The sequence below is a fragment of the Pieris napi genome, chromosome 7 (genome assembly GCF_905475465.1).
Source record: "Pieris napi chromosome 7, ilPieNapi1.2, whole genome shotgun sequence".
Taxonomy (NCBI): Eukaryota; Metazoa; Arthropoda; class Insecta; order Lepidoptera; family Pieridae; genus Pieris; species Pieris napi.
The window spans coordinates 3565217-3587696 of record NC_062240.1 but is presented as its reverse complement, the minus strand read 5'-3'; the positions used below and the strand labels follow the sequence as shown (position 1 = coordinate 3587696).

Sequence of the window (22480 nt, the reverse complement as noted above, 5' to 3'; positions counted from 1 at the left end):
AAGAAACAATTTGAAAATTTGTATTGGCTTACGTAAGTCCAAAATCGTCATTATAGATACGAGTGATGTAGAGTTCATTTGACATCTATGTAATTGAAGTTAGAAACAATATTTAACTAAAGAAAGCAGTTTTTATAAATCCATGATACTGACACGTTTTTGAGTTAAGCCGATTTCACTTACTTCGCTAGCAAGTGAACACTCACGTTTTGATTCAAAAACTTGGACGAATCAACATAATGTGTAGACCACTCACCACCTCCTTTAGAATTATTAAAATGTTTACAAATATAAAACGTAATAATATTGTAAATACTGTATATTTGTATGTTGAAATAAACATACAAACTGTTAAAATTAAACTTATAAACATTAACTAATAATAATAAAATAAAATAAACGTAATTGTATTTCAACACATATGGATTCATATATTATTACTTTAACCTTTACCTAAAATGAAGAATCTCGGTAAAATATTTAGGGTCAATTCGACCCTTAACGGATATAGGTCGAGAACTCTGAGAAATTAACGATTCATACCGACGTCTCTCAACATTTCAACGGTTAAATCAAGCACAAAAATTAAATGTTATGTATTAATCACTCGTCAACAGGAATTTATTATCCATTGAAACTAAAATACTCGTTAACATCAAATAAAAATCGGATACATTCTGTTGCAACTTATTTATAATAAAGTTTTAGAATATTATGTTATTTTAATATTGGATTGTTTTCTGTATAATTGTTAAGTTATTGCCTAAGTGTATCAAAACAAATGAATTACACATTCGTAGCACTGCGTAGCATTGCGTAGGACACTCGTAGAGCCCACTATATTATGATGTAGTAGACTAATAATTTGCTTGTGTAACATTGTTAGCCACTTAAATATATAAATAAACTGAGTACTTAGATAGACTTAATCATTAAACATGCCTAGTAACAATGTAGCCTTAAGAAGCATCATTGCCCTGATATGTTGCGAGCATAAAATAAAGACGAAATTATCAAAATGTATGGATTTAACGCACGTCTTAGATAAAGTACACTCGCCGACAAAATAAGAAAAGTCAAGATGTCCAACTTCACGACACAACGAAATTAACACCGATTTATTGTCGACGTTCGTCTGAACGGTTAACGGGTATCGTGACGTTTCGCCGATTATCGGCCAACTTCGGCTGTAATGCCGAGGTGCGCGGGTAGGCATGCGCAGAACGCGCTTATTCTCAAACGCTATCAGTGATCTGACGTGTATGGGTGTATCCCGTCGCCTATAAATGATTCGCGATTAAAAATATCGAATTACGGATTAATACGACTGCGTGCTGTGTTTGTGATGTGTGTGTAAAATGGATGCGACTGTGAGTGATAAATTGGTTTTTGCACGTGTCTGTATTCGGACTTTTGCAATGGTAAGTCACTATTACTTTAAAATAAAATAAGTATTATTTAGAGTGTTTCGTTACATACTGCAAATACACGTTATTTTAAAAGAAATATATCTTTAATTAGGTCACTTCTAATTGTAAGGTTTAGATTTATCACTTCATTAACGTGTCGATTTCTATTTCCATAGACATTTGTTAATATTTTTTTTTATGATTTTTTTTTTCATTTTATACCCTTCATAGCTGCAATAATTTTATTTAAGATTTTAACCTTCACCATAAAGTTATTACTGCACACTCGACATTGTAAAGAATCACATTTATAATATTACTGCTTGATGATATTTCATATTACATAGACATTAGACATACATTTTGAATTGTTTACTTAGTAATTCCCTCATTTTACCAATACATAGACGCGGATACTAGCTAGTTGTGTTGTAAAGAAAAGCTGTACTTATAACGAAGCTTTTCCTCCTACTGAGCTTTTAATGAGTCATTAGTGTATGTATGATGTGGGCACTCAACGGAAACGGCTCATTGCATACATTACTCCCTCTATAAAGCATATTAAATTGACTTATTCGAAAAGAGGTAAGTTTCTTAAAGCTTTTAAAGACTCTTAATATGATATACATAGTTTATTTGAGGTTACATAATTTTACATTCTATAAACTCATGATGTGAACATGTAATGCATTTTAATAATATTGTATAATGAACGTCTCAATTAAAAAACTTCTTGACAGATTTAATTAATCGAAAAATAATTATTTCCTAGTTCTATTCTATCCTGCTTTAACGAAATGTGGCAGGCACAGAAGTCTATGTTACCTATTCTTATATTATTATTAAAACTTTATTTCTATGATCCTACAGTAATTGTATTAATATATTACAAACAAAATATTTGTCAGTGCCTCTTGGGATACGTTGTGTTAGCTTCCTGTAATTGTTTTAATCCCGGGCAACTTCAGGCCGCACAGCTCTCCCTGTGGTTTCAGATCATCATAATTTCTCCAACGTGTAATCTGTTATTCTCAATGCTTTCTACAAAAGGGAAATTCAGAAAAACAGATGCAATTTATGGCCCAGAAACACAATTTCAGTGGATTAATATTATGTTAAACTTAACTATATACTACTAGGTATATGACTATGTACTTCACATTATATAGTATGTAACATAAGCGTTAGTACATAGGCTAAGCATCTGATTCTTATCTCCGAGGTCCTGTGTCTGAAACCCTATGCGAGTTATGTTATGGGAGTAGATTAACTATGTGCCGAATTATTACTTGCTTAACCAAAAATAACATATAAATCCAAAAATCGACAGAAAGCTGATCACATTATTTTTAAAAACACTCAAAAAAAGAACAATATATAAATCTAAGGTCTTGACCAAGAGAGCGCCAATGCCTTTCTTAATATTTACATAAAAATAACTTCCGCAGTCCATGTCCTTAACTTTTAAGCTATTTCCTTACCGAACTAACTGAGAAATTTCCCTAATCTTTTGAATATGTATATATTTCTATGAATCTTATGAATATTTTAACATTTTCCTTAAATTCACACACGAATCACGTCTTTGGGTAACTGGAGAATAACTGATTTATGTTTTTATTTAAGGCGGAAATTTAAATAAAACTATTAGTACTTCTTAAGAAATAAACCTTGGACACGAAATAATAACGAATTTATGAAACTTTACGTAGTAGTAACAATACGCATAATACGCATTTTATCGTATCACAAATACATATTTTACACGATAACGCTTACATAAGTGTTTTCATAATTAAGATTATAAAATCTTATAAACTCCTTCCCACCTGAACCCATCACATAGAATAAAAGATAATCTCTCTTCAATTCTAAATAAAATAACTTTTGCTAATGTGCAAGTGATTGAGCGAGATGGTGCATCGGTCCCGCAATAGAATCTTCGGTAGTATAGTGGTAAGTATTCTGTCACCCGGAAGACTGGGGTTTGATTCCCCGCCGGAGAGCCATTTACCCATAAAGAAATCTAATTAGAGTCCAAGTGCGGAAACTGAGTCCATCAACCCACAATAAATTTCTTTCTCAACACAAATCGTACGCATATCAGGCAAAGAGGTCCTACTTTGCTATGTATAAAAATAATGAATACATAAATATGAGTCCCACAAAGAGTCATACGTATAGCTCTACTGGATATTGATGTCTAAGCTAAGATACATTTTTTGACCCATAAGTGTTGCACTTAATTCTTCCCATCTATTTACCTGAAGTAACGACGAGGTATCGAGGTCAGGCTTCCAAGTCTCAGGGGATTAAAACGATCGCTTTCAGGCCAAAGCTTACTGCGCCTATGCAACAGATTTCTGATAATAATCTGGCTTAAACCCCTTAGGTGGCTTACGCGGTCGAGCTTCTATTGAGTTTAAAGTGGTTTAAAATATGGATGGGCATATCATAAACTATAATATCATTTAAAGATGCAGTGTCTCCAAGTCTAAGTTCTAGGATAAAAAAGTAGAAAGTGCCAATGATAGTGATAGGTTTTTTAGTCTTCTTACTCTGATTTCCCTAAATTTAAGACAAGATCAGCGCTGCAAAAAAAACTGTATTATTATATTGTTAAAAAATATATAATTTTTTTAAATTTATTGAAATTCCTATTACTGACATCTAGTTTTTTATAAATATTATAACACTAACATAATTTATATATATAAAACATATGTTGTCTAATATGGCAGGAAAGCATACAAAAGTTGCGTCTCTAGCATAGTGTATACTTTTGTTAAAAGTAACAAAAATAGTTGTAGTAGTTTAATTATGCAACTTTGTCTGTTACGAGTTAGCTACACGTAGTAAATGTTTTGTATAGGCTGCCTAGTAATGCCTTGAACTATGCGGTTGATCCTTTGCTCACCAATAAATTTTACTCTCTATATGCGAAATTAACATTTTTAAATATTCATACTCGTTATGGAAACATATCGTGAAGACACCGGCATGTTTTAGAATAAAACTTAACATTTTCATGTTCATGCTTAAAAAGCTAATTACAAATTTGCCTAAAGAAAAATCATCAGTGAGACTTTACGAGATTTATATTATATTTTATATGTTTGGTGGGATTTGGCTAAGTTGGTTATATTAAGAAGTACAGAAAACATTTAAATATATATAAGGAAGAATCACAAAGAAATTAAGTATTTTTCAATCGCATCTTTGTTCGTCCGGGATTTGGCCAAAAATCCATCGACCTTTTAAATATCGGCTTCGAATTGTAGTGACGTCAGCAGTTTGTGAGAAAAGGGACACTTACCGCTAATGGACCAAGCTCGGATGTATCGCTTCAACAAATAGTGCCTGACTTCGTTTTATTGGTAACTTGAGTGTTTGAGGACAACCCTTTACTAACATTTACGCCTTAATAAGGTTCATTTGTGAAGAAATATGTATGTATCATTTTATATCAGTATATTACCTATTAATTAAGAGCCTGTTTAACACAAATTGTCTATGCCCATACATTATTTTTATTTAAAATGTTATTATTGAAGTTATACTTCTTTAGGCGCGTTATGAAAAATTGATGAGCGTGAAATTTTACGATGCGCGCGCACCGTTACACAAAATTAACAGAATGAAGTTAGTTCTAGGCGGCATGAAACTCGATAATAACTATGTTCAAGTTGTATATTCTAGTATTTTTATATTTAGAACACGTGTTTCGTAACAGTACAATTAAACAGTGTGAATAAATAAATATTATTTTGGTGTTTTTATTAAATCAATTTCATATACGACATATTTACTTATTATAATTTTATTGATTAATTTTAATATTTACCGTTAATCACTACTGCATTTTAGTTATTTTTTTTCATACGTCAAAGAAGTAAAACTTCTAACGCGTGTACATAAGTACACACACTATTTTTTTTTTCTTAGCGTCACAAAGAAATTTTATTCAAACAAACATTAATTTACAAAAAAAAATATCTAATTTACCTTGTTGTATAAATTAATGCCATAAATGTAAAGGTTTTTATTAAACTTAACCATCGATACTCAGGTTTAGAAAAAAAATGAATAGTTAAAGTTCATCTGTTACAAAATTCCATTCCGAATAAATATAAAACTATGAATATATAGCTTAGACACGTCTGCAGTAAATTAAAAAAAATCGACTCGTCTTATGCAATATCTTCTGAAAAGGGTACGTTTCGTTTCAAATATATTCACTGAGAAGCACTCACTTCAGAGTGTTTCAAAGGATTTTCCGAATACGAGTGACATATCGAAACCTGTTTTATGTGTACAGCCATTTCTATAGCAAATGCTCAGATATTGAGGTAGATAGTAATTTAAGCATCTATTTGAATCTCTCTCTCTCTCTATTTTCCACTTTACACATTACTCGAAGACACTAAACGTATATTTAAAAAGATAGCGTCGCTTAACGCTGTTACTATATCTTAATATTATGTGTATTATATATTATATGTAAATATACGATATTGTATTGTTTTTTTTTTTATAGAACATGGTACAAACGGGCAGGAGGGTCATCTAATGTTAAGTGATACCGCCCATGGACACTCTATGCCAGAAGGCCCGCGAGTTTCCGGTTTTTTAAGAATTGGTACGCTCTTTTCTTGAAGGACCAAGTCAAATTGGTTCGGAAATACTTCAGTGGGCAGCTGATTCCATATAATGGTGGTGCACGGCAAAAACTGCATTAAAAGCTCAGTTGTCGACAGGAATTAATTTTGACATTTAAATGATTGTTTTAGTCTGGTGGTTCGGTTTTCAACGAAAATATAATCAGAGAATTGGTATTTAAATGTCTTTATAATAATCCATCTGCGGTATTGTAGATCTTTAATAAGCCAGCTTTGATAATGCCACACTAGGCAATTGTGGGTTGATAGACTGCATTTGTCAATCTTGGATTTAAGATTTAAAGAATTTATATAAATACTGTCAGAATACATTTTAATTAAACAAATAGGAATAAAACACCATTGATGTACTATTGGCCTAACAAGGATCCATTCTGACTCTGAAAACTTATATTAAATTGTTATACCTATTTTGTATAAGCAGAAATCCTAGCCTATAGAAAGTGTAAGATAACATAATTGTAGGTAATAATTTAATTGAACCAAATAATTCAACAATATTTTCAATCATATTAAGACAATAAATCCATCGTGGAATCGTCAGTTAATTCTCGGTAATAGCGTGCCTAATTTAAGCGTGAATTAATTACAATATCCCTTTGTCGTATTAAACAGATTATGAATCTTCAAGCATTGTTAATGATAATCAGCTTAATAGTAAAATACTTAAATGTAGTAATTAGTAATTTTGAAATTTTTAACACATTGCTTTCACACCAGAGTGATTGTGAATAATGCCTTCACATAACTGAAACAAAAGATAAATTGTATTACAACGTAGCTCTTTTAAAAACGCGACATGGCTTCATAATGCCAATTAATGTATGTCCGTATGTAATATTGAAATTTGACATTTATGATATACAATACATACTATGTTTGAATATTAAAACACAAGAGATACCTATCTTATGTTGGATACTATGTAATTAGCAACAATATTAATAAAATTAAACTTATAAACATAAACTAATAATAATAAAATAATATACATTGAAATAAATAACGAAACTATGTTGGATTATTATATGATGTCTTAGAATTAAACCAAGGTTTTCTCTCCACTTTTCTTTTACAGCTTTTATTGAGCCCAATACCATGGAATGTCGAACAAACTCAAAATTTTCCTATGACCACATTTTGAATTACTAAACATAAGTCTACGAAAAATATTATAAAAAGTTAGTTTACAATTTTGTAACATCTAAAATCTGTGCACAAAGTTCTATATTTGTAATATATTATTATTTGACGTGACTTCGTTATTAAGATCCACCTCACTATACCTGGATATAAATTATCTGAGTTTCATATAAGCTTTATAAATTATCTTTATTAAACTGAGCATGACAGCGTGAAAGCCTACAATATGGCGTAACAAGAATAGCGATCGTCAATGTTCTAACGAGGTACTTTTTATATACGGCTTGCTCGTATTACACATATTAATTAATTCTGTTCGCATATTTAATTGCATAATTATAAACCTTACTTTTGATATTTATGATAATTAGAAATTATAATCAACAATCTAATATATAAAATTCTCGTGTCGCGGTGTTTGTAGTTAAACTCCTCCGAAACGGCTTGACCGATTCTCATGAAATTTTGTGTGCATATTGGGTATGTCTGAGAATTGGACAACATCTATGTTTCATCCCCCTAAATGTTGGGGGTAGTCCACCCCTAAATTATTGTTTTTTTAATTTTTAGATAAAATTTTTTTTATTTTTTTTATGATACAGCATTAAAAAAATACAACGCCTAATTTTCACCCCTCTACGATCAACCCCTAATTTTTATTATAAATGATATACATGGCAAAACAACGTTGGCCGGGTCAGCTAGTAATATTATAAATGCGAAAGTACCTATTTCTGTCTACCTATCTGTTACGCTTTCGGGCCTCAACCTCTGAACCGATTTTAATTAATAAGATTGTAAAGTTAGGAAAAACCGTAGGTTATTTAAGAAAATTGATATAGAGAATGACAGTTGGTTTAGAAAAAAATAGTTTAACGTTTTTGAAAGTTCTCCCTTCATAGGTGTCAAATATTTGATGTAATAATTTATGTAAATTAATTTACACTACCCATTATGAAAGACCGAACAAATCCTTTTATATTTACTATATGTAATATCTATTATGTTTATCTATTAGAAACATTTTTGTCTGTAAATCACAGCAGTATCTATATTATTTCCAACATAAGAGAAGTATCTTAAAAAACAGAAATGCTGCCCGAAGTATACTACGTGGATGACGTCGCGGGCTAAAGCTAGTGTTAATTATTAATTGTAGCAGTGTTGGCCTAGTGGCTTCAGCGTGCGACTCTCATCCCTGGGGTCGTAGATTCGATTCCCGGCTGTGCACTAATGGACTTTCTGTCTTGGCATATTTAACACTCGCTCGTACGGCGAAGGAAAACATCGTGAGGAAACCGGCATGCCTTAGACAGAAGGTTGATCACCTACTTGCTTATTAGAAATGATCACGAAATAGATACATAAATCTGAGGCCCAGACCTAAAATGTTGTCGCCCCATTGGTATATTTCCTTAAAGGTAAAAGATCAACTTTTCTGACCCAGAAACACCAGCCTTGGTGTTGTAAGACGTTCATATGTTACTGCTAATTGTTCCCTCTAGTGTAGTTTACTACTATTAGAGTTGTAAATCATTTCAATTTCAGAAAAGGAATAATATTGCCATATAGAAATTTGTTAATCAATTTATAAACCACATACTCACTGTTCTTACTATACACTACTTTATACAGTACTATCCATCCAGGAGATGTATAAGAAAATGTATTTTTCTTACTTGATATATATTAACTTATTACAAACTTTGACCTTCGTATAAGCAATTATGGAAACTATAAACGGTGTTTGCGTTCGAAAACCAAATAAACAACACAGAATTGTATAAAATCCTCATCAATACCCAACCATTAACCCGAAGGTATGAAATATTCGCAAGAAGGGCCTTCAATATTGTACGGGTGAATCAAATCACCCCTGGGGTGATAGTTATTAAATATTAAAGCTTCAGGGTGGGAATGACATGCGTTTTTACGAGTCGTTTATTTGTGTGTTTCAATCTGGCAATGGTAACGATGTTTACCTTTTCTCAAACGGATTTGGGAAGTCTCAAGAAAATAGAAATAATAAACAATAAACTCCTGAGTATTGTCTACTCCTTGTCATTGCTTATTCAATGTATATTATTCGATGGCATGTCGGAAGGTTATATCAAGACTAGTGTTGGCAAAGTGGCATTAGCGTGTGACTCTCGTCTTTGAGGACGTAGGTTCAAACCCCGGCTCTGCACCGATGAACTTTTATTTATACGAGCGCATTTAACACTTGACACTTGATCGTGAGAAAACCGGCATGGAAAAAAAGGATTCTCTTAACCTCCTATTATAATAAAAAAATATCACAACCACCACGCTTATTGTGTTTTGTATATTTAAAAAAAAAGTAATCATTTCTTAAAAATCAGCATATTTGGAATATTTTAATATAATTTTATTTTATCGGAGTCATTTAATTTCTTAATTAAATATATAACAACTAGTTCGATACAAATTATAGGATGTGATAAGCTTGCTTCATATACGTATATAGTCACAGCTGCATTAAGATACTAAAAACACATTCTAGAGACAACAAATGTTAGTACTTTAACTATATTTTGCGCCAAAATAAGATATATTATAATTTATTTATTACGTAGCAAAGAATATAGTACAATAGAACCAATCAATATTTATACTGATAGGATTAGCCCGCTCCATAAAACAGAGAGAATTGAATGAATATGAAATTGGGCATATAGATCCAATATAGGATCATGTTTGGCTAAATTTTGATAGAATTGGGGATTATTTACCCGTACGGCGTTTGTTAATCAGATTTGACCTTGGGGTTTTTGTTGAGTTAATTGCCTGCTAATCTGTATGAGTTCAAGTTATAATTGTCCTATCGGGCACTAAATGTACTACTACGCAACTAATACGCATTTAATTGGTTCACAGTTAAGAAAGATAATGTTTAAGTTAGGTATTTTTTTAATATAAAAGTGGTTTCACGCATACATCTTCTTCTTTTAGTGCCTCTCCATTACTGGAGGTTGGCCGTCAGTATCTTGAAGCGTGTCTTGTCCTGTGCCAGATGCAGCAACTCTTCTGCAGTTGCAATACCTGTCCATTCTCTAACGTTGCGGAGCCATGATTTCTTCCTTCTACCAACACGCCGTTTACCCTGGATTTTACCCATTATAATTAATTGAAGGAGGTGGTAGCGGTCATGACGCAACACGTGGCCCAGGTACGCAACTTTCCGTTGTTTAATGTTCTGCAAAAGTTTTTTCGACATTCCAACTCGTTTCAGAACCTTCTCGTTAGAGACCTTCTGGATCCAGCTTATTCGAAGCATGCGACGATAGCACCACATCTCAAATGCTTCTAAGCGCCGGCGGGTATCTTCTTTAATTGTCCAAGCTTCACAGCCGTACAGAACAATTGGCCATATGTAACAAAGGAGAAGTCGGACTCGGAGTTTAATGGTCATGTGACGGCAGCACAAAACTTTCTTCATTTTGTTGAAAGATCCTCGGGCAATTTCGATTCGAGACCTAATTTCCTGATCAGGATTCCACTCGTTTGTAACCCAAGTTCCCAAATACTTGTATTGCCGCACCCGTTCCAACGTTCTACCAGCTACGGATAAATTAGGAACTAATGTATCGTTTCGGGAAATGACCATCACCTTCGTCTTTACTGCATTAATAGTCAGACCGTCTCTTTCGCTAGTTTCATGAACTTTATTAACAAGCATTTGTAAATCATCCATTGACGAGGCTATTAAAACAGTGTCGTCTGCATAGCGAATGTTGTTGATTATCTTTCCGTTAACTTTCACACCAACCTCTAACCCCTCAATGGCCTCTGATATAGTTGCTTCGGAATATACATTGAATAGCAACGGAGATAATATACAACCTTGACGAACACCACGGTAAATACCAATCTCATCCGTTTCCTCGTGATGCACTTTCACGGTTGCTTTTTGGTCTTTGTACAGGTTTCTGATTACTCTTAGATCCTTTTCATCGAGACCGGTGTCAATTAAACGATTAGCCTTCTGTTCCTGACAGTGCCGTCGATTTTTTGGGTCTAAGACATGCCTGTTTTTCTCACGATGTTTTCCGGGAGTGTTAAATGCAAACATAGACAGAAAGTGCTATGGTGCACAGCAGGAATTTGAGTTCCTATTCGCAAAGATGAGAGTTGAAGTCACTAGGCCGACACTGTTACAATAGGAATTATTTAATAATCACTAGACATTGTCTATAAATAAAATAATTTTGTACAAAAATAAACGGCTGATTAAAAAATCGCTAGAGATAAAATGTATGATAATCTCCAAAAATGTATAATACTATACTTTGTCTTTGATTGACATAACCTTTACATTTAAAGAAAAAACTTTTTAACCGGATTAAAGTTATGTATTTTTATAAATTTACAACTATTTAACATAATTTTAAATTTATCCGACGTTTCGCGTGCTTTACAGCGTGCGTGGTCACGGTGACTGAAGATGTATAATACTGTTTTTCAGTTTAGACTTTTGTTGAAATCTAATGACAGGGTCAAAGGTTACTGACTGAATAGACATGTGGCATTGTACTCTGTATAAAACGACTAAAATTATTTTTTGTACCGCCATGATTACTCTTAATGGAAAAAATATTATGTCTATGGTAACAAACACATAACTCTGTTTACACATTTTGTATAGTCGTAGTTTCTTTTATTCTAGATATCTATTGTCTATTTCATATTTGTAGTTCAAATATTTCGAATTGGTTCACTACGCCTTAAAATAAAGTGGATACCCGAATGGAGTACGTTAGTCTATCGTCAACATCTCAATCACGTTCGTTATGAGCACAAAAAATACTTAGCGAAAACCGGAGTTTGTTCTCGTCCCGGATTTGAAACAAAACGTAAATAATGACGTCATCACTCGACACGAATGTGCGCAGAGTAATTTTATTTTTTTGAGTGTTATCTTTGCTCTTGGCTTTTATTTTAACTGTACGTTTTGAGTTTATTTGAATGATATTATTTTAATGATGAAACATATTAATGTTTTACTATTGAGTCCTCGTCGGCGTTTTCAGCAAGGTTTACTTTGTGTTTACTTATATTTCATACATAAATAATTTATACACAAATACTCACTTTAGAATAAACTAAACAATAGCTCTATTTTTCCCTACCTAAGAAACAAAAGAAGATGTACTTTTTTTTTCAAATGGCATGTGAAATTATTAATACTTAGTCTTTAGTATTTAATTTATATTTCTAATCTGTGCTTAGTTTGACGTAAGTTGACAAATATTTAAACGGCATATAGTTGTCATGTCAAAATGTTGTACTGTCAACTGTCATATTGTAGCCGTTAGCCTGACCTAATTCATAAATATTTTTATTGATTTTTCTTATACCATAAAAAATTTATTCGCCTTACAGTTGTGCAAAGGCTTGCTTTCGTTATGTTAATTTTAATTGATATTCAAGTAAAATGCTGACTTGAAGCTGTATCACGACTTTGATTAAATAATAAACGCGATCGTTAGATACGTATTCCTCCAAATATAGTTTAAGCATATACCTTTTAATAAAAATAATATACGTTTTGACATATAGCTACTAACTAAGGTTTTATTAAAAAGTTTTTACTAAAAGTGATAAGTCATCTCAGTCCAAATCTTGTTTTGTCACTGTCAAAATGTCAATCCTCATGTGGAAAGAATAGTTTGACAGCTCTTAACACTAGATGGATGTTATAGACTTTAGGGACGTTCGTAAATGTTTCTTTTGTGCAAATAATAAAATTTTGTTTTAAATAAAAACCAGGTAATTGAATTGAAATGTAGTATTAAATCTGTTTTCGCGGAAAACGAAAAATATACGCACAATTATTTTCTACACATTTCCTGTTTTCATTTTAGTAAAAAAAATAGTTTTAAATATTAAACCACTAATCAGTAGTAGATCAAGTTAATTGAAACTATATGCAGAAAACAAAAACCTACTCAAAATTATTTTCTACACATTTCTCCTATTTAAATTTTATTAAAAATAACTTTCAGCGCAATTTGAATCAATAACTGCCTATTGAGGTCACTTAAAGGAAATGACGTCATTGGACCACCTCGTCACACTATCAAACCAGAGGTTTAATTAACGTTGAACGATAAATGAAAACGAATTAAAACAGTCTTTAAACGACTTTTATACGTGGAAGGGTCACATCCAACGAAATTGGTTTTCGATTGGAAGTATTAATACGATCTTTGTAATAAAAACCAAAGAATAATGTTATATTTTAATGCTTGCTACATTAAAGTCGTCTAAAGCAATTAAATATTGGTTTAACCATAATATTACATTAAAACTGATTTATATAGGATCTCTTTATGGTTATTCAGAATTCTAAGAAACCTTCTAGTTTCGGAAATCCAAATGGCTAAAATAAAATTGCTAGCTTATATATTGTATTATACCTGTAACTATATTAAGCAACTTGCTGTTTTGTTGATATTAAAAAAAAATGAAAATCGTATTTTTTATATTCTAGGCCCTGAATAACTCTTAATTTATATTTTGCAATGATATGTATGATTCCATTTCCAAATTCTCTTCATAAAACATTTAAGTTCCTCAAACTGATCCTTTTAGTTTTTTCTCCCTTATTTTAAATTATAATAGTAATAAATAACGAACTATGTACATCCTTATTCCATTCCTACCATATTCAATTTCTTTATAATATTCATGATCATCTATAGTAGCTGATTCATAAAAACTAGGGATGCATCGATACGCCTTTTTGCCGATACGATACCGATGCCGATACTCTTTCAGAAATATCGTCGATACCGATACCGATACCGATACCAACGCTTATTGAATTAAAATTAAATAAATGTAAAATATATAAAGTTTGGTTAGTTTTTAATTTTCATTAAAAAGTATAAACAGTTACAAAGTTTGAATAAGATTAAAGGTTTAGTTATTCATTTTAAAAATAGTAATAATTAAATTAAAATAAAATAAATAACTGTTAATGATTAAAATTAACATTCATAAGATTTTTGTTATCCTGTATTTTATTTAATTTGGTATCGAAAAAATACTCGAAAATATCGCGCGATAGCAGTTAAAAGCCAACTAAAGTGTCTAGCGAAATGGAATACGCGGGGACAAAGGGGGTGAGAGAGACAACAAACTGAATAAAACGCGGAGATTCCCCGGGCATAGATAGTCCATGTTTTGTTTGCAATTTTTAAAGCGCGAAAAGTATCGTTGTATCGGCAATTAAAATATCGCCGATGCCGATATATCGGCAAACCCAAAGTATCACCGATATATCGGTATCGGGATCGGTATCGGATGCATCCCTAATAAAAACCATTTTGTTAGGTTAAGTATGATGAAATAAACTTTATTTTGTCCCAGCGATATTAGATTTCCCAAGGTCGACCTATTTTTCTTGATATTCAATTAACTGTCACACAACAAAATTTACATGCAGCGGCAATGGAATGGTCCAAGTAGTATAATTGATAACATAGAGATTAGATATTAACTTTATTAAATCGCTTCGGGGCGGGGCTTAGTTGGATATATTATGGCGTATAACTCGCAGGTCATGGTTCCTATTTTACGTGAAGTTGTCCCTTCTCTCTTTCGTTGTCTCTTCCCTTCTCAAGTCTAAAAGACTTGAGATTAATTGTTGAGGCACTTTCGGCAAAATTTTTAAACAAACACATACTGTCCCATGCTTCTTGGAATAGGTGTGTTCAAATAGAAAATATTGTTGAAACAACCTTTCTAATAGTTGTCATGGTATAGGTCCAATTCCTATATATCTATACTAATACTATAAAGAGGTAAAAATTGTGAGGTTGGATGCACTTAACCGATTTTGAAAATTCTTTTATCGATATAATGCCACGTTATTTGTGTCTTAAGCTACAAATTAAAGCGAAAAAATAGAAGACTGTCGTGGTAACGAATTTACAAACTAAGTCTGTGATAAAATGGAACTAAAACTTTTCTTACGAACGTCGCCTTAACGATGAGAGATGTATGATTAAATTCAAAAGAAAAGTTGCCTTGCCAATGTCTACAAGTCAGCAACAGCATAACTTTTATATTATATAGAACAAGTACCTACTTCGATGCGTCTCTGTTAATATATAAGATAAACACAAAAACTACTTTTACTACTTGCAAGAATTTATTTCGGCTTTTATCAATAAGTGAGGTTAAGGTATATAATTATTCATTTACACATCATGGTTGCCCGTCGCTAGTTTTAAACAACTGTATTAAATATCAGAATTCATAATATAAATGGTTAATGCCTGGTGATGTGCGAAGAACGAAATCAAATTATGTTTCCGAACTGTAAATACTAAACTGCAAAATATGTATCATGCTATTAACCGAACTTAATTATTCCACTTACGCCCTGTCGTGATTTATATATTTTGTATGTTCTTGACCTGCCCATTGCAAGGAAACATGAAACTATAAATCTTTGAACGGTGAAAAGCAATCAAACTTGACCTTGATTTGCATTTGAATAAAAAATAGGGGTTGATCGCATTCTCAGACTTACTGAATATGCATAAAAAATTTCATAAGAATCGGCCGAGCCGTTTCGGAGGAGTATGGAACGAACATTGAGACACGAGAATTTTATATATTAGATTTTGTCAATAGAGTCCTAATCTTACGTACGTAATAATAATAAAAAAATAATAAAACACAAAAATAAATTTAAAAAGTTTGATCACTTCTGATGCTGGTTTTGGTTTATTTTAAGTTTGTTTAATGGATTCTCATTAAATGTGTGAATTACGAGTATGAAAGGGTAATTTTTTAAATAAGTTAAATACATAGGTTGACTTTGTTTCGTTTTAAGTACAGGCAACAAGACGCTTTATACTAACCTCAAAGTAATATACATATTCTAACAATTTTCTACCTTAATTACGCATATATGAAAATTAAATCACATATAAATAAAGCAATGTTTTGTTCGCAACATTTATTTCCACAGACAACAGCTATGAATTAGATAACGGAAGATACTAAGCACTACTTTAACTAAAAGAATCGTTCTGCCATTGGTTTCGATTTGTTGATTAACGATCTTGATAATCGGCTCTCGATTAATGATTCGATACTGAGTAATCGATTCTTAGATAGCATCGTGCGAGTGGCATCCTCTGTGATAATAGGCGATTGATGGAATTCGAGAGAACCAATTCTTTATCTTGAGAAATCCTGATTATAAATTGTATTTAATTTTATCAATTGTATTCAGATATGCAATATGCTATTTCTGAAGAATCGTTTTCAGGTAAATATATAAAACTTAATATTTCTTACGTATGTAATTCTTTTTAATTATCAAAAGTATCCAAAATCAGTTTCCGTCAAATGAAGGTACGCAAACAAGAAAATTAAACTAATATTTTCACATATACATATTAATAAAATACTAGCTGACCGGGCAAACGTCGTTTTGCCATGTATATTATTTCAAGGAAACATTTTCTTAGTTTAATCTACTATACTAAAAAATAAGGGGTTAATCGTAGAGGGGTAACAATTAAGGTTTGTATGTATTTTTGTATGTTGTATCATAAAAAAATATAAACAAAAAGTTTTGTCTAAAAATAAAAATAAAAATTTTGGGGTGGGACCACCCTTATCTAAAATAATAAAACACTAAAATAAATTTTAAAAGTTTTTTTTAAATTTCATTAAAATCCGTCAAGCCGTTTCGGAGGAGTATGGGAACGAACATTGTGACACGAGAATTTTATATATCATATAGAGATAATATAAAACTCAAAAACTAATGATGCTAAACCTTCATAATTAAAAATGAAATATGTTAGTTTGTTCATCGAATTGATAACCACATTAAATAATTACTCTACCTCACGACATATGACATTTTTAATTAAGTAAATTCGCGTGCACGAGCTCGTTAACCGTTATTAATAATGTATAACATTAAAATGTTATTTTCGTTAATATTATTCATATCATGAGTTACTTTTTAACTATTGTGTTCGAACAGACTCAAGATAGATAGATAGATAGTCTTGAGTTCCGTTTCCGGATATAAATAAATTTGGAGCAGAGTATTTGTCTGATTTCTGTCTATCGACTCTCTATTTGAGGTGTATAATTTAAAGACGGTGAATCTTTCACTTGATCGCTTTATCGGGTTGGTGAACGGCCACGCGATCTTTTGCCTTCTATGTTTCGAAATATCATAAGTTTCCAAGCCAACATTTAGGCATTGTATTGCTGAAATATGAGAAGATCCGGGGTCGGCATAGTTTATTGATGAACATACTTATTTAAATATCATGGTACTCATAAATGCTTTTCAAAGCATTTGACGGCTCATTGGTGTAGTGGTTAGTACCCCTGACTGCGAATCCATGGGTCCCGGATTCGATCCCCGGCTGAGACAAACATCGATGTGATGAGCATTTGGTGTTGTGCTTAGGTCTTGGGTGTTTAAATATGTATTTATATATCTATCTATCTATAATATGTATGTATATCCGTTGCCTAGTTCCCATAACACAAGCTTCATCTGCTTAGCATGGGACTAGGTCAATTGGTGTGAATTGTCAAAAAAAAAACTATGCATCTCGCACCAGTAGGGCCTTATAGGTAAGTTTTAAAAGACTTGAGGTCATGTGTTCGAAGCCCGTCAGGGCCCCAATAATGTTCTATTCTTTGTGAGCAATTAGCACTTCTATACACTTGTAATCATCACTAGGAAACTGGTTTCTTCTTGCCATAGACTATAAATAATACAAAAATATCAAAATTGGCACACGGCAACATGTAGGTACATATTCAAGTATCAATAGGATGCTTTCATACATAATGAATATGTATACATTATTAAATAATAGTAATTCATTACTTTATACATAATGTTGCAGATTTTATAAATATAAGCAATAAGGCCTTTTAAAATTGAAAGTAAATTTTATTTCTAAATATCGCATTGAGTTGTACAGTAAATCGAAAATAAACAATAAACGAAAAAATAAGCAATGAATCTAAAATGATAAATATAAAATTTTCTAAAAGTTGCATAATTAAAGTGCATTCTCATTTACAAGCGCGGTTAGATTGTAAGCCGACCTAGAGGGCGCTGGGGTCGCAATTTCCTGAGAAGCGACCCATTTCCTTCCAATGGACAATACACGGTTTAATTTAAAAGTCTCGGTTATGTTTGTGAAACAGCGATGCTTCCACGATCTTTCTGTATTTTTGGTTTTATAACGCGGAAGTGTCATTCTAACGAGTTCTCCTATTTCCGAATTAGGATTAAGTAATATAATAAAAATCTAATAACCATCATAGATTAAGTAACTTTTCTTATGAATTACTAATGAAATATAATTCCATTAAAATTGTTCCAATACATTTTTACTCTATTAAAAGTAAAATACTCTTGTGTTCTTTTTGTTAATCTATTAAAATTTTAGTTTAAAAAAAATAGTTAAAATAAATCTTAAGGTAAGGTATTAATTAGCAAGTCTTAATGTATTATACTTAAAACAATTACGATAATTTTTTGTAGTATATAATCGTGACATAAATATGTTACAGCCTTTATATAGGTATTTGATGATCGTGATTTCACATTTTAAGTGTTATCAAATGTTCTTTTCTCCTATTTTACATTTATCAAAAGGAAATATTTATTTTAACACCCACGTCACGAGCTGATCAAAGTCTATACCCGATTTATTACCGGGGTTTTACGACTATCAAAGAAAACTTTCCAAATAACCTAACATTTTTAGGTTGGCAATATATAAGGGACAACTATTTTGTTAGATATGCCGTGCGATTAAGTAGTTAATGCTGGCATATTTGATAATATTTTATTATGTTACTGTTGTCAAACCTTTTATACCTTTTATATTTCGTGAAAATTAATAAATAATTTAAAAAAAAATATCATCAGGAGCTAATCGAGGGAATCGTAACCCGGAGCGTGACTAATGAAATGAAAAGTTACATTGAAGGAAAGCATTTTGAAGAAATCAGCATGTCTAAGATCCATGTGTCGTATATCAGCCTTTCCTAAAGATAATAAAATTGCCTTGGACAAGTCAGGGTATTTCACAGAAAAATGACTTTTGAACGCTTTCATTATTGATATTTTTTGACGTGACAACGTCTTATAAATCGATGGAGCCGGCTGCACGCACGAAAAAACATGACTCATGCGGCGTTACCTCGCTCTGAGGCGTTCCATATAAGGCTTGAAGTGCAAGCGAGAGCGCGAAGCGACAGAGAGGCACAATCGGACTCCGCGCTCTTCAGCGTTCGACATCTGTCTCTCTCCTACTTGAGTGAGCGATTCGTGGCGTTGTCACGTTCAACTATCGTCAGTAAACCGACTTTACAGACAATCGATTTTTTCGTACAAATCGACTGTTTACTGGTAGCTTTTTACTAACCAATGTACTGCTATGTCATGGATCAACAAATTGTCGGTTGATATAATATTATTGCAATAATTATAAATGAATTATGATATCCATTAATGACTTAAGAAAGGTTTTCACAGATGTTAAATAAACTCTAAGTTAACGTAAAATGTTGTATGAATCACTATGATAAACGAACGTCTAAAATATGTCTTCGTAAAAGTAATAAAGATTTGATTTGATATGCCTATATTCGGAGACGTAACATTTAAATGAAAGGCACTTCTATCAAGCTTTTTACGATGGAAACCTTACTTTATAGAGCTTTTATCTGAAGAAAACAAATTGTGCTTCGGAAATATTCGTTAATTGGATGAGAAAGGTTTTTCTTGTGTGATTGTTAATAAGGGTAAAATGTTAGTACAATACAATGTCTGGCTTTGTATTATTGATATTATCCTTAAACTGAGTTTAAGCCTGTTTAACCCAGAGGACATGTGTTAAAACCTCGGCTGGGCTTTAATTGTTTTTTTTGTGCGCAATGGACCAATAAGTTGACTCGCCAAAAAATGAGTTTGCATCATACCATCTAAGGCCGGCCACGTAGCCGAACGAAATTCCTTTCGATTAATTTATATGTTAATTGGTATCATAACAGTATGATACATTTTCTCGACACCAATCTTACGACGAAAAAAAAAGCCAACATCACGAGGTGTTCCCAGGCGGTCACCCATCCAAGTACTGACCTCGCCCGACGTTGCTTAACTTCGGTGATCGGACGAGAACCGGTGTATTACAATAGCAAATAGCAAAAAAGTGTCGTGACAACTTTTCGTAAGAATTTTTTCCGTCCAGCCCCCTTTCACAACGCGCGATAAGGAACTTTGTTCCAAAAATCATTAGGTTACGGGACTTTATACATTTGTCGAGTACAATATGCTTATTAATTAAGTGTTCAAGTTTTCTTTAATTAAGACATTCCAGTTCCATTGAAATGACTAAAAGAAAATGAAGTATAGTTTATTTTGCTAATTAATTCATAACTCTCAGTTTGGTAATTAAATTAGGTTTCCATCAAAGTCTTGTTATTAACGTATTCAAATAAATATTGGATGAAATTGTATGTTAACCTTAATAAAAGTCAGTGAATTGAAAAATTCTCAGTAATATAGATTTGTTTATTAAAGGCGTGGAATACATATTCAAACAAAAATATATAACGACTGCGCTATTAAAATTTTATAATACGTAGTAAAGCAACAACCAACTTATTAATTATGCAGTGTGGAACAATTTGTTTGAATTATGTTATGCAAACTATTAGAGATATAATTTTTTTAGGTCAGGGTCCCAGGTCTGACTTTTTGGGTTTAAGACAAGCCGGTTTCGTCTCGATGTTTTCCTTCATCATTCGAGCAAATGGTACACGTTTATGAACGCATAATAGTTTTTTTTACATATAGGTCGTAGAAAAGCTTTCAGATATTTGTTAATATAAATAAGGATAATTTAAATAACATAAAAATATATGAAATTGATATCAATTAATTATAATAGATGCGTATTATTTTTTAACAATAACATAGATACAACTTAATAATTTAATTCTTAAGTTATGATAAAGATAGTGAGAAATATATTTGTTTTATCAGAATAACATCAACAATTTAAACTGGTATCTTTTGCTATCATTGCGATTTTACTAGGTGCCACGAAGACTGTTTGTATCAATGTGATATGGTATGAATACTAGTTGAATCAGGCAGATACCTGGCACTAAACTGAAGAGTTGAAAACAAATTGCATCAGCCAACAACGAAAATGATGACGTCACTGTACACTTTAAATATTTCTGCAGGTCGTGCTTCGTCATGTGTTCCAAAATAATATAGCCAAATGTCAGCAGTCTTCATTCAAAGCTTTCAAAGCCTTCTCGAAGAATATATAAACTTGATTTCAACAAAGACGAAAAAAACTTTTTACAAATCCGCTATCCATCCGAGTTGTAGTTTCAAAGACGTCTAAAAATTGACAATTTAATATTCTTAAAAGAACGTGTACCAAAGTTTTATACAAAAGAATGAAATACTTTCTTAACAACCTAAAGTCGTTAAATTTAATTTATTTACATTGAAAACTGGTGGTGGACTCTAATCAGGGTTGCTAGCACATTTTCATATTTTTTTCAAGCTTTGCGATCTGACAAACTGCGGTAACCGCAATAAATTCAACTCAATTGCTTCATAATTAAATACCTATGTGTTTTTTAATTTTTATAAAAAAATCCAATGAAGCAACCTTTTGATCAATAACTAACGATATGTACCATCTCCGCAAGACTGGACTTTTATTTTAAAAAAAATTTGGAAATACATGCTGTATAAAAATAGCCTATGATACTCAGGGATAATGCAGCATTTTAATTATGAAAAAAAATTAGAAGTTTCAGACAAACATAGAAAAATAAAAATAATTCCTCTTTATAAAATGTATTAGTATACTCTACCACTAACGCAAGTTACAAGGATAATACGATTATTAATTCCGATAATTAAAAAGATTGTAAAACGATGTAATTTAAAGCCACAGAACATTGTTATCTATATGAGACGTGATGGCTTGTGGCTTGAGCGTACCACTCTCATCCCGTAGACCCAAAAAGTCGATGTTGTGAGACACAGAAGATTGATCACCTCCTAGGCTATTAGAAAAAATTACCAAAGGTGCCACTGGTTTTTCTTATACTTGTAAATATTGCTGGCAGCCCTAAATCTAATTCGAAATTCGAATGATCACGAAGTTCTGATGAAAGATA

At 31.9% G+C, this 22480-nt stretch overlaps 1 protein-coding gene across 2 annotated transcripts in view; it reads left to right on the top strand.

Moving 5' to 3' along the window:
* Window positions 1-1246: 1246 nt before the first annotated feature.
* The window catches only part of LOC125051376 (neuroligin-4, X-linked), an 85084-nt gene continuing 63850 nt past the window's right edge, over window positions 1247-22480 (top strand). For both annotated transcript variants that reach the window (XM_047651643.1, XM_047651641.1), the window contains exon 1: window positions 1247-1421. The gene's annotated coding sequence lies outside the window, so the exon portion shown is untranslated. The remainder of the gene's footprint in view (window positions 1422-22480) is intronic.